Raw genomic sequence first — 14,209 nt, forward strand, 5'->3', positions numbered from 1 at the left:
CCACGAAAATTATATTTTCAAATGTTTAAAAATTAAAGACCACCATGTCTACTTCATGCTGCTGCTAAACTCCATGAAAGCCTCACACTGTGCAGGCAGAGCTCAACTGCCATGGACACTTAATTCTTAGAGATTTCAAGGAGCAGATTCTGCTCAGTCAATTAAGAATCTTTGGAAGAACTTCTGGGACTTATTTTTAGGCACATAAAAATTCATTTGAGAGATATATAATTGTGGATTTTCATTACAGAATCTGCAGGTCAACTGAATTTTACTAGAAGTTGCTATGAGAAGTTTTTTAACTCAGGCAATTGAAAAGGATAGCTTTTTTCTGCTAATGAACCTTGCAGTGGCTTCCTTTCAGGCACTAAATCAGGGTAGTTGGTTGCTTTGCATCCTATTGAATCTTCATGTGCAAAAAAGTTGGAATATGTATGTTAGATTGGTTGGACCACACCCTCTAAACCTGACTTTCTATATGAAGGTAATTGCTGAATTCATAGCATTTTTGTTGTTGTTGTTGATCCCACAGTTGACACAATAAAAGTGAAATTTTACCAAAGTTGGGTCATACTGAGAAATTTTGACTTATAGATGGCTATATATTCTGCAAATGTTTATTCAGGCACAACACAATTTAAAATAGATTGCATTTGAAAAGTCTTTTTGACATTAGTTATTTATAATATTATTTGACATATATACTGAGTGGCCAGATTATTATGATCTCTGAACGCATAATAATCTGGCCACTCAGTGTATATCCTATATAATAAAAGGCTAATATGCAAATTGTCCCCTCGACCAGCAGGCAGGCTAGCCAACCGCCCATGTCCCCTCCCCCTGGCCAGGCTGGCAGGACCCCACCCATGCACGAATTCATGCACCAGGCCTCCAATATATATATTGAGTGGCCAGATTATTATGCGTTCAGTGTATAATATAAACAATTATTGGCCAGATCGGCAATAAAAACTATTGGGTTCATACTATTACTGAACAATTATACATTCATGATGATAGTCTAGAACATATAATTAAAACATTAGGAATTAAATTTAAAGTAATACTAAAATTTAGTTCATTTTTATTATTAAAAATATATTCTTAAAATATAGGAACAGAAATTCAAAGCTTTGTGGGAATTTGTTAAGAAAATTTTGGAACTCGTATACGAGTTTATATTTTGAGACTATTAATTCTTTATTGTTTCACATTTTATGTAAAAATTATTGAGGGTTTTTTCTTATTATGTTTACTAGCCAGTGTTGATTTGATATTTGGCTCCCTAATGAGAAAGAAATAAAAAGAAGGGAAAAAAAGTAAATTTTTCAAAAGTAACTAGCATAGAAAATAAGTAAATATTTCAGAACGAGACAGGTGAAGGGTTAGTGAAAGAATGTATGGACAGGTCCAAGAGCCCAGAATGTGTAAAATCTTATCAGCAAAGTAGGAAGAATAGGAGAAGCTGTTCATGTAAACATTATATGCCTATAATCCAAAAAGTACATGGCCATCTATAGAATGTTACCTTCATTATTCTCAAAGAGATTATCTATGTTGTGGTCAACTTCTATCCAATCATGCTTTCAGATATATTGACCTTACCTTCTCTGGCTAAGTGCTTGATGATAAATGTTCCTAATGACATTGCTTGTATATATTTTTTTCCATCATTGATAATCCAAGATTTTCTGTTTGGCTTGTTATCAGAGAAAATCTTTGAAACTACTTACCCTTTCAGGAGTGTTTTTTTTTAAATTAAATATATAAAACCTTAATAGCTGTAAGTAAGGATCTTATATTGGGTTACTCTAAAAAAACAACAACAACACACTAACAAAATTAAGAAATTGAACAGCTTTTCAGCTTCTCCAGCTGATTTTCCCATTGTAGTATCAACTGATGCTGGGTGGGACATACCCATAAAGACAGGAATAAGAGTGGGCAGAGTTGACTCCATGCTACAGGTAAGAGTTATATTCATAGGGCTGAAGCTAAGAGAGAATGCCAAACATGACTAATTAGAAGTGGAAACTACTTAATGGCTAGAATTATGGGTTTGCATTGGGAAACTGTCAGGGATTTCTTGTTCCTGGGGCACACAGTAGCACTATATCACAGATTTGTTCAACCATTCTGTGGCTGCTTCTAAAAATCCCATCTCCCATATCTACTCACTGCTTGTCCCTGGCCTTGAAGGTTAATTAGAATACCTTTTCTGCTGCAGTTTTCTGGGCTAAGGTGCAGAATAGAGTGTGAATGATGTAGTTCCTCCCAGACACACATTTTCCTACAGAAGGAGGTAAGGCAGGGTGTTGACTCAGAGACCCCTTTCTCCTTGCCTGCCAGCTGCTGTGGTAGGTGGCAATGTCAGTGCTCATGCCATCGTGATGGTGAAACCTTCCAACAGGCATACAAGTGCTGCATAAAATTCTTTCTTCTATACTGTCCCACCTTGTACCCTCTTGGCTTCCTTATTTTCTTTGAATTGAATATAAGAATTAGCACACCCATATTCAAATATAAATATTCACATGGAATCCTAGTTCAAGTCTAAAATAAATTTTGAATGGCCAAATCATTTGGTATAATGTGTAGTATTAACACTTTCTCAAGCATCAATAGCAGATATTTGGATATATGTGTTGTATGCATGTGTTTATTTTTATGCACCTTCTTTTTCTCTGATGTTGGCAAAAACTCTCAAATATTGCTTCGGAGTTGTTCTTTTGATTTTTTTTTTTTTTGCCAGAGCATTTATTCAATCGGAATACATTTGGCCATTTTAAAGCTGTGAGAATATGGAATGCATAAATTTTCCAGCTATAACATGCTTTTTTGTCTATTTATGAAACTCAAAACAGATGCATCTACAAAGTTTACCCATAGTAAAACAGATTACCGAAGGCAGAGAGTCAGATCTGGTGTAGACAAGATTTTGGTATTTTTACCCTACAAACATGTTCAATGTGTAAAATCAGTACTAGGAACTTGGATCCAATGGTTGGGTTTTGGGGAGATTACTATGAAGTAGCACAAGATGAGCATCCGACTCCAGAGCTTTTCAGCTTTGAGTCTACAATCTTAGGCATAGACATTGTATTTTTAAATTGAACTAGAGAGAAGTCAAAGGTTGTTTTCCCAAGATTTTCTGAAGAGTGGTAGCCTGGTCTAGTCTGAAATTACAACATGCTTAAAAGTTGAATTCTTCTGGCAGTTGATCAAATCAACAATATGGTAATCTGCATTGGCTGCTTAAATGGAAATGAGCCTTTTCAAAAAGGGTTTTGGCATGCTTAATTTATTATACAGGCCCCAGATTCTCCTTGCTGCAGTTACACAAATGAGGTCTTGGTGTTGGCCCATGGATTGAGGTATTGAGGTGGATGAGTAGCTTTCTTTGAGTAGGCATATGACTGCTATAAAATTCTTATCCATTGGCCTTGTGAGAAGTGGGAAGTCTGGCAAACACATGGGAAGGTGGGTAGAAACTGGTGAGTGTTTTGGCTCTAGCAATATCAGGAAGTAATTAAGTACATGGTTTCTATTAAAGTTAATAAAATACACCAGCTCCTTGATACTTACTCCCCCAAAAGTTCCGTTATTATTTTGATTAAATAAATTGTCATATGGTGTGCCTAGATCGCCAGTGGATTATAAATTTAAGACAGATTAGATCTGGTTTCATTCTTGCATTCAATAGATAGTTGTTGAAAAATGACTTTGTGGTAGGCACATATCAGTGTTGCCTAAGGGGGAAGGGAGAGGTGCTTTTTCTCCTATTATATGAATAAGATTGAAAATATTTCTCTTATTAAAAAATCATTTTTCTATTCAAAATCTAATAAAGTTAAATGACCTCTCTTAAAGGGCTTTCATATTTTAAATTTTGTTTATAAGTTTAAAATACTTAATTCTGTTGCCTATGTCAGTTATAGACTAACAAAGACTTACGAAACATTTAAGAAATTCTATAGTACAACTCTAATAATGTAGACAAAAACAGTGTATCGTAAGTATATTTTAAAATGTTGTTATACTTTTCAACATAAAATTGCAGATGAGTTAGTAATTAAACATTTTAAATTGTACTCACAACTCCAGTATGACCAGTTCTTTTACACAGTGCAGTCATATGAAATAAAAAATGTACAAAGATTAGTCCTTAGGTTAATGCATAAGTATTAATACTTTGGATTTTTAATTTCCTTATTAATTTCTAACCTTCATTTTCAACCTTCCCAGAGTTAAAGGCATTTTTAACTACTAATTAAATGATCTTTCCCCCATGCAATTCGTTATTCACCCCAAGCAAATCAGTGTTACCTTTTCAAAAGGCCAAAAAATTGACTAGGAAATGCAACCTGCAGTAGTTGACACTCAGGGTGATCTTCGCATGATCGTGAGAGACAAGTCAAAGCCCTCCAAATGGTAGATTGCATAGGGGATGGGCATCAATAATAAATACAAAGATTTTGGTGTGAGCAACTGGTTGGAGAGTGGTACCACTTCAGAACGAAGAGAGATGGCAAGAAAAGCAGACTTAAGAGAGAAAATCTTGAGCTGCTTTTTAAACTTCCTAGGTTGGAGGAGCCAGTGGACATTGAGATGGATTTGTTAGAAGGCTGAATAAAATTCTCTGGCTGGGAATTTCTGTTTGGAATTCTCGCGAGTATAGGCATTCTTCAAATCTAAGAATTGAAGGAAAGAGAAATAGGGAGAAAATACAAGAAACAAAAAGAGTGAGCACTGAATGGGCTGAAGTTTGGAGCTCAGGGAGGAACGTGCTATAAAGGAAGACTGAGAAGTACCAACTGCAGAAAGACAACAGAAACAGCAGTGGTGACAGCATGAAAGCCAATAGAAGAGGGTGCTTCAATGAGGAAGAATTTAAAAATATATATATTGATTTCAGAAAGGAAGGGAGAGGGAGAGAGAAACATCCTAATATATAAAAGAACTAGGTGCCGTCATGACCGAACGGATGACTGTTCCCCACCCTCCCCCTCACCCCAGTCCCAGAGCTGCTCTCCATGAGTGGGGGTGGCGGTGGGTGGGACTGGGGACTGTTGAGCAGTGGCAGCCAGTTTTGCGCAGCAGTTGCAGGGCAGGGGAGTTTCATGGAGCAGTTGTGGGGTGGGGGGAGTTTTGCGGAGCGTCCAGCAGCGAGCTTCGTGGGGCGGCAGCAAGCTTCTCAGAGCAGTCAAGGCGGGTGGGGGGAGCCTCTCGGAGAGGCTGTGAGCATCCCAGGGCGGGGAGCTTCATGTAGCATCACAGGGCGGCAGAGGCCAGCAATGGAGGCCAGGCTAGGCCTAGAGACCCTAACTGGGCATGATTTCATGCGCACCGGGCCTCTAGTCAATTATACGAGAGAATCATTGACTGGCTGCCCTCTGCACACCCCCCACTGGGGATTGAGCCGGCACTCCAGGCATGTGTCCTGACCAGGAATCCAACCATGACCTTCTGGTTCATAAGTCAACACTCAACCACTGAGCCAGCCGGCTGGGCAAGAATTTTAAGAAGGAAATAGAGATGGGGGTGGAGGAGGGGAGAATCAACATGAAGACAAAAGCTGCATTTCAACAATGAGGATAAAAGCAAACGTAAATGGGAGAACCTATCTGTAGGACTGATGAAACTGCACAAAATGAAAGAGAAAAATCTATGAAGAAAGAGCTATAGTTTTAGAAAAAGAAATAAATGTGGATGACAAATAGGAACAGAAGATATAGAGAAAAAAAAAGAGCACAGCACATACAGAATAACAGCAACAAAAATGTCCAGAGATATGAATAATGAAAAACCTCCCTGGAATAAAGAACAAGTTGAGTCTGCAGATGACTGAGGAAAAGTGATCAGAGCTGACAACAGAAATGTATATCTCAGTCAGATTATTGAAATTATTGAGCTAAGGATAATAAAGGAACCCTGATAGGGTTATTGTGAAGATTAATTCATTCATGTGAGGCACAAAGATTTGTGCCTAAAGTGTAATAAACACTTGATAAATTCTGCTGCATCTCTTGTGTTTTCTCCTTCTCTTTCCACAATTTCAAGTTTCCTCTGTTCATTGATGACTCCCACAGCTACATCTGTACTTGGATATCACAAAGTACCTCCAACTCAAATGTCCGAGACATATTTCATGCTTTTCTCCATTCAGTGATTCCTCTGCCATCTGCCTAGAAAGCTCAGTCCTTTTCCAATACTGCTGCCCTACACGAATGGTACCACTGGTTTGCAGTTGGGTGGGTCAGATGCTTAGGAGTCACCCTTGACCTCCTAACTTGTCCAATAACTGAATCTGCTCCTGTTCTCACAGTATGTTCTTTACAAATGGCAAAAATGACTAAAAGTATAAACCAGATTATGAATGCCTGCTTTCATTGTAGCCCATGATTGAAGAGAACATTTTTTCTCTTACTCTATAAATTAAACAGATTTTCTTTTGTTTGGTGTTTGTTTTTTTTTTTTTTCCCCCATAGCTTTTAAACCTAAGGGATCTCACTTTGGTATGACTGGTGTCCTGCACTGGTTTTGATAATTCTGATAAACTGAGAGCAAGCTGTTTTGTTGGCTGGTGGGGTCAGAGTGAGATAGCGCCTCTCCTGCAGTGACTTCTGACAATGAAAAAGTTGAAAACAGTTTTTACTGTTTAAGAGTTATTACTTTTCTCATTTGAAATAAAACAAACATCATTTTAAAATTTTAACATACCATGAATTTAGAGCGTGATCATCATACTCTTTCATATTTTTATAAAACTTTACAATGTACACAACACTGATATGCAGAGGCTATTTTTATATATCTCTTAAAGTACATAGGACAGGCTCTAGTTTAATGTCTTATAGGTACAGACCCCGAAGCTTCAGGAGTTTGTAGGTGGTGGAGTGGGACGCTGGTCCCACCCCCACCCCAGGCCTTCATCACCCTATGTCTGTGTCCATGGGTTATGCATATACACCTGTGAGTTCATTGGTTGATCTCTCCCTGCCATTCCTGCCTCCCATGCCTTCCCTCTGAGGTTTGACTTTTACTTCTGACTTGTTTTGTCACTCTAGAGGTCTCTGATACAAGCACACGGTGAATAAAAATGTAAAAATATATGGACCTAATTTCCTATTTCATCTTCCTTTGTTTTCCAAAGTGGTGAAGCAGTTCTGCTCAAAAGCTAGGGTTGTTGTTCTGGTCTGGGGTCTGTTCAGAAGATACTTATCCACCCAGAAGATTCCCAGAACTTCTGACTGAACCTGAGCCACCTGCAGCCCACGTGGCACCTTTCTTCTTCTTCTGGGCCAGTGCAACCGTGGGTTGAACAACATTACTTGGTGAGTGAGGTCTGGGATGCAATTCAGGCCTGACCTATCCTCTCTCCCAGTACCACTGTGCAGGGCACTTTCAACTCACCTGGAAACACTGGGATCACGCCTGCCTGGTTTTGTCTGAACAACTCCTGAGAAGCCTGTGTGCATGAGGACAGAGGAGCTTCTCAGAAAAATCATTCTGAGAGGGAGATGACCAGACAGGGGCTGGGTGACAAGAAAGAACTTTCCATCCGGATGGCAGTGGGGTCTGCCTTGTGGCTGGCTGCCAATTGAATCTGACTTGGACCAGCACCTGCAAAATGTCTGATCCCTCAGCGGAAGAGGAGTGCTAGATAAAATTAAAAGAGCATTTCACTAAGAAATTTATAAATTTAGGTGGTGGTTCAAGCAAATTAAAGATGAGGCTCTTTTTTTTTTAATTGATTTTTTAGAGAGGGAGGACGGGAGAAGGAGAGATGGAAACATCGATGAGAGAGAAATATCAATGACGATCAGCTGCCTCTTGCATGCCCCCTGCTGGGGATGGAGCCTGCAACCCTGGCATGTGCCCTGACAAGGAATCGAACCGGTGACCTCCTGGTGCATGGGTTGATGCTCAACCACTGAGCCACACCAGCTGGGCAAGCAGAGGCTCTTTTGGCAGCATATGATATGAAACGGAAAAGCATTGAGTCCAAACATACTTAAAAACCCTATTTTGATGTGTCTCTAAGTGAAGACTGTGTGCAGCTTGAAGAGAAGGTCACTGAGCTCAGCAAGTCCTTTTGGTAAAGATGGTAAGGCATTAGGGAGAGGCAGCCGTGCTCCTCTGCTTAGCAAGTGTCCTGGTCAATTAGTTTGAGGAAGAGATGAAGCTGCCTTTTGCCAGCCACTCATAATGCCTCGCAGTCCCAGAACCCTGATGTTCATTTCAAGGCTCATGTGGTCAACTTAAGCTCTAATGTGGGGATATTAAATACAAGGCATGTGTGCCCTTCTCGCCAGACATGCAACCATGGGAAACATGACTGATCCATCATGAAACTATTTCCAGAGCCCGGACGTGGCATGAATAGTTTCCTTAACACAATGCTCCAGGAAGTGGCTAGAAATTAATGTTCAACCCGTCCTCTAATATATTTTGCAACAAAAACAAGGTAAGCTCCTGCAATCTGGGAGCATAAGGTTTTTTATTGGAAAGGTCGGTTAAGTCTCAGGTCATTCTCCTGCATGCATATAAGCCTCACCAATGGACACAGACACCAGGGGGGTGAGGGCATGAGTGGGGGGTGAGGGTGGCAATGGGGGGATAAGGACACATATGTAATACCTTAATCAATAAATAAATAAAATAAAATAGCTGCTGTCTACAATGGGGAATCCTTACAGCAGGAAGAGTCTTTCCTGAGCCAAAGCCCTGCCCCCCCCCCTGGAAATATAACTGAAAGCAGAAAGGCCTAGCTGAGTGGCAGATTTTATTTCGAAGCACTCGAGATGCTGAAAGCTTCCTTTAGCCTGCGGCTGGTAAATAGATACGATTTTCAGTAACACATGTCAGCTCATCTTTGGTTTTCAATAACAGGTTGAAGAAAGAGGATTCAGTATAACAAAAATTGTTGAATGTTGTAGAGAGACAAAAAAGTGACTTTTCTGCTGCAGCCTTCTTAGATTTTTCTTAGCAGAGGTTCCACGCTTGGGTCCAACGCATGAATGTGCGTGCCTCAGAATACAACCAGATAAAGGACAGGAATCCCTGCTCATTGAGGGGCAGACAAACTTCTCTCTTTATTAATCTCACTTTTAAAAAGTGATTAATAATCTCTTTAGTGGGGAACATAGTTTTTGTTGGGTCACTTAAAAAGGCCACAACCAATTTCTGGTCAGGACAAATACTAGATACATCTGTCTGTTAGTTATTGGAAAAGAAAGAGTAGAAAATTCTGTTACTGTCAGAAGAGCCACCGGTGGACAAAGAGAGCAGGCAGCCAGGAGGAAGGTGGAACTAGCAGGCAAGGTACTTTAGTGGAGAGGCAATTTCTCAGCCGGGCGAGGGTATAAAAAGGGCATAAAATGTGGGCTTTAGGATGAATGGCACATTAATCAAAGGGGAAGGGAGAGAAGTTCCAAAATAGATGTATATTATACAAAATATTATTATGACCTTATCACTTTTTTGATGCTCAGGTAAGCTGGTTTCCCTGGCAACCAGAGCCCACCTCATTTAGGTGTTCAATCAGTAGGAAATATAGATTACTCTTGGACCAGTATACCAAGGTTTTGTCACTCTTAACTCAAAATTCCCCTCATTTATGTGTTGTATTTTTAATATCCCCTCTTTGACAATGTGGATGATCTCGATGTAGCAGATGTATGGTGTACACAGCAGTATAGAAGAGAGATTGGGCAGAATAGAGGCTATCTAAGAGCACAGGACTGAAATCAGATACCCCTGGCACGCACTGGTGGCGTGACCGTGTGCTAATTACAACACTTTGTTAAGCTTCAGTTTCTTGTTTAATAAAATGAGGTTAATAATGATAACTACTTTATGATATTGGTGTGGGACTGGAACACACACTTCACAGATGTCTTAGATCAGGCTGCCAGATAGAATATAAAACCGAGAGCTTCAACTCACGATGTGTTTGGCACAGCATGACTTTGGTGAGCAACAGCTGGAGACAGTGCCCAGGCCAGTGGTAGCGATGCCGTGTTATCTTTGTGGGGCCTTTAAAACGTTAATGGCCTTGGCAGCAGATACACGCATAGGGATCTAAAAGTAGAGTGAAAGAGGACAACGGTGGAACCTGGCTGATAGCTAAAAATGCTACCTACGTATGTTAATTCGATACTCACCGAGGACTCCCAAGATTGAGAGCCTGGAAAGGGAATGGAGAACTCAAAATCAACTCAGGAGCCCAACATAAGAGGAAGTACTGCGTATAAATTTAAAATATTCCCCAGGCAATGATGTAGCCTGAGGAAGTACAGATATGTAGAAATAGGTTTCCTCCGTGTGGCCTCATGACGAACTCGAACTCTGTAATGCGTGTGGCAAAATCAGTGTTGGATGAATATTTATAACAGAAATACAAAGCAACCCTGAGCTTCCAATGTGATTAAGATGGTTAATCCACTGTCGCTCCCTGATGAAGAGGTAAGATTTAATCATTAGTGTGTAGGCTGTGATTTTCCCTCGTGCTGTCCTTATGGAAGGCGGTCAGCAGCGTGACTCCCTCCTGGGTAATGTTTGAATGTAATTATGTTCAGGGACTGCACAGAATGCATCAATTCATTAACCTGTTTACTTCAAGACACTAAATTGATGCACTTTCTCCCATAGGATGGTTGCATATACTTATCCTAGACCTCTTACTTGTAAAAGAAAGTAAGCAGGTCCTTATAGCCAAGAGGCTATAACTAGAAAACAAGGCTTTAGAAAAGAAGCACTAAAGATTCCATTAGCAACCTGTCCTGGGAGAAGCCGAGGGCCTGGCTGGTGCATTTGAGCAGGCTGACCAACTATAGCCCTCGGTCCATGCAGTTCTGTACTGAGTAAAATCTTTGCGGTTAAAGAAGTGGACAGTATTTTTCTCCACTCCTGCACATCAGTGATGACTAAAACATTTTGGGCACAAAGTTGGGGCTCAATACATGTGCTTAGGTCCATGCAGCTCACACTGCCAGTATGGCTCACATGGCTTAGGTTCCCAAAACTGTCATTTCTACACATGAGAGATGGATGATCAGCATGACAGACTCCTAACGTGGGGGACAAATATTTTGTTTATTAATAATTTCAATAGAAAAAATGCACCCACATGATCTGGGGCAAACCTGGACAAATTGGCCCAGGTCATGTTTTTTCTGGAGAGCTTAATGTCTCATTGATTTTGTACCAATGCTAGGGTGATTTCCGGAGTTTACAAGGGGAGCGAGAAGCCTCCAACCTGTGGAAGGATTGAACAAATGCTAGGGATGGCATATGGAGCCTGATAAGATGCACACATCTCCAGCTTACATTGTTCCTTGCCCAACTTCTCCCTGAACTTTCTCTCCTGCTCCTTCTTCCTCCAAGTGGACACTCCCTCTCTAATGCCAGCTGTTGAGGCTCTATAAACAGCCAGTTCTGTACTGAGTAAAATCTTTGCGGTTAAAGAAGTGGACAGTATTTTTCTCCACTCCTGCACATCAGTGATGACTAAAACATTTTGGGCACAAAGTTGGGGCTCAATACATGTTTACCCCTTTCCTAACACCTACCTGGCCCAGCGCAGAGATGTCTATACCTGGCCCTTGTGCTGCCACTCCAACCACATCTTTATTTCTACACTTATGATAGTTTTTCCTGCTGAAAAGCTGTAGACTTCTCCCCACAGCATTCAAGGCATCCATTACCAAAATAGTTAGAATTTCTCTGCTAGTTAAAACCACTGTAGAGCCCTAGCCGGTTTGGCTCAGTAGATAGAGCGCTGGCCTGCAGATTGAGGGGTCCCAGGTTTGATCCCGGTCAAGGGGACATGCCTGGGTTGCGGGCTCAATCCCCAGTAGGAGGCATGCAGGAGGCAGCCGATCAATGATTCTCTCTCATCATTGATGTTCCTATCTCTCTCACCCTCTCCCTTCCTCTCTGAAAGCAATAAAAAAGTAAAAATAAATTAAATAAATAAAAACACACACTGTAGAACCAAGATAATATCCTTACTATGGGAAAATCACGCCACCCACCTCATTGAAACTCTGAATCCTTAATTCCAGGTCCAGTCACAGCGTAAACAACAACAATCCACAATAACAGTAATGCCAGGCACACCTCACACACATTGTTTCTAATCCTTGCAATAGTCCCACAGGCGTTTACAAAGGGGAACGTGATCCCACAAAGACAACAACATGGTCAAGGGCTTACAACTGGGAATTGGCAGGGCTGGATCCCCCGTCAGGAACATCTGGGTACAAAGTTGGTGCTTTTTTTTCTGAACTATTCTGTTGCTCCAAAGTATGGAAACTGTTTTCTTAGGAAAAATTTGCACATTAATTTGCAAAAGAGAGGTTATTTTTTCCTGCCCAAATAAAGAACCATCGGGTTGATATCTCTCCAATCCCTTGGCTGCTTTGAGTCAAAGATTAACTCTCCTTAATATATACTTTTTTTTTTTCTTTAGCTCTTACCCCTCACTCTTTCTCGATAGAGCACCCAGCCAACTCTGCCCTTGGAATCTGCTTCGAATGAAGGAGGCTGATACTGCCGTTTTCCCCTGAAGGAGAAAATGAAGGAAGGTTTTCTGTCACTGATTTGTCTCAAGGCACATAACAGCAAGATGCTTTGTAGAACGGAGGCATAGATCTTGGGCTCATGCATCGATAGTCATTTCCTCTGATGTCCGCAATTCTTAGCAGGTTTCCAAAGCTGGGCTGTGTAATACTGCAGAACATCAAAAGGAATATGCTCATTGCTGAAGAAAGAAATGTTATAGCAGATTGCCTCTGTGTCTCAGTTTCTTCATTTGTAAAGCAGTTTCCAAACGTTTTAAAGTTATAGGTCTCTTTTATAAAATAAAATCTTATACAGAAAGTCCAAAATATCAAACTGATAAAAATGGGAACCCTGTGATGGAAAAGCAGGGCTAAGATACACAACCAGAAGTCTCACCCCAGAGTGCCCTCGCCCACACCCTTGGCAGCCTTTGGGGCACCTGCGTAAGAAGCTCTCCAAGGCACAGTGTGACAACCGCCAGGACAGATATTCTCCAAGGTCGTCTCGGGCCCTAGCATTCCAGGACCTGCGGATTTCCTCCCTACCCTTTATCCTTCTTCTCAGGGCCATATACGTGTGTTTTTGCCCTCTCCTCAGGGAAGACAGACCGCGGCTCTTCATCAGTCTCAGCCCGCTCTCAAGATGCTCCCTCCATCCTGGAAGGCCGGTGATAGCTTCTCCCCTTATCCCATGCCCTTGATTCCTGTGAGCTCCATCTCTCCAGGCACGGCTATCACCAACTTGCTCTGAGAAATTTCCCCTAAATTTCCAGCTTCCTTCTTCTCAGTGCACACGGAGGCCAGGACATGGCACATTCTCAAACAGTTCTCAAAAAAAAAACAAAAAACACTTTAGCACAATCGAGTCTTGGTGGTCTGGGGCTGGAGTCTTGTAGAGACGGAGACCCCAGCTCAAAGCAAGCCATGATGATGACTTCAAGATATGGCTTTGGGTTCAGACTACTACTGCCTCCTAGTGGTCGCCCCGGGGGATCGCAGTAATGATTCTCCAACGAAGGGATGAGAGGGCTAATGAAAAACACAGCTGATCCAACTTAATGCAGCACAGCTGAGCCCTTCACTGCTGATCCCGTGGAGCAGCACCGTCAGACATGGGCCAAGTATCTTCTGAGCAAATGTCCTGGAATCTGTATCTGTATCTCAGCTTTGCCAAAGTATAAGCTGTGTAAAGTAGGGAGAACAACCCCTCTGAGCATTAGTTTCCTTTTCTGGAGATAATGCACCTACCCTGAAAGGTTTTGTGAGAATTAAAGGACATGGCAAACTAAATTTCCCACCAAGTGCCTGGTGCAGAATTTGGGCTCAATTAAATGGCAGCTATTTTGCTTTGAATGGAAGGGACACAGCTCCAGACACTGGACAAACTTTGTGAATACATCCTGTAGCCAAAAGCAGAAGGATAATTTCACTGGTGTTCAGTAAAGAAAATATCATGATTAATTTTCCCTCTTTTCAGGCAAATATTCACCAACACTACGGACATTATGCCATTTTAGTACAAAAATCAGTGTGGTCCTGAAAACTGTAAAACAGCCAATGATGTAATTTTCCCCAAAGTGTATCATATTTAATTCTCTTCTCAGAAAAATAAAGAAAAAAATAGAAAGAGAGGCTTTAAA

Source organism: Eptesicus fuscus, chromosome 2 (genome assembly GCF_027574615.1).
Source record: "Eptesicus fuscus isolate TK198812 chromosome 2, DD_ASM_mEF_20220401, whole genome shotgun sequence".
Lineage (NCBI taxonomy): Eukaryota > Metazoa > Chordata > Mammalia > Chiroptera > Vespertilionidae > Eptesicus > Eptesicus fuscus.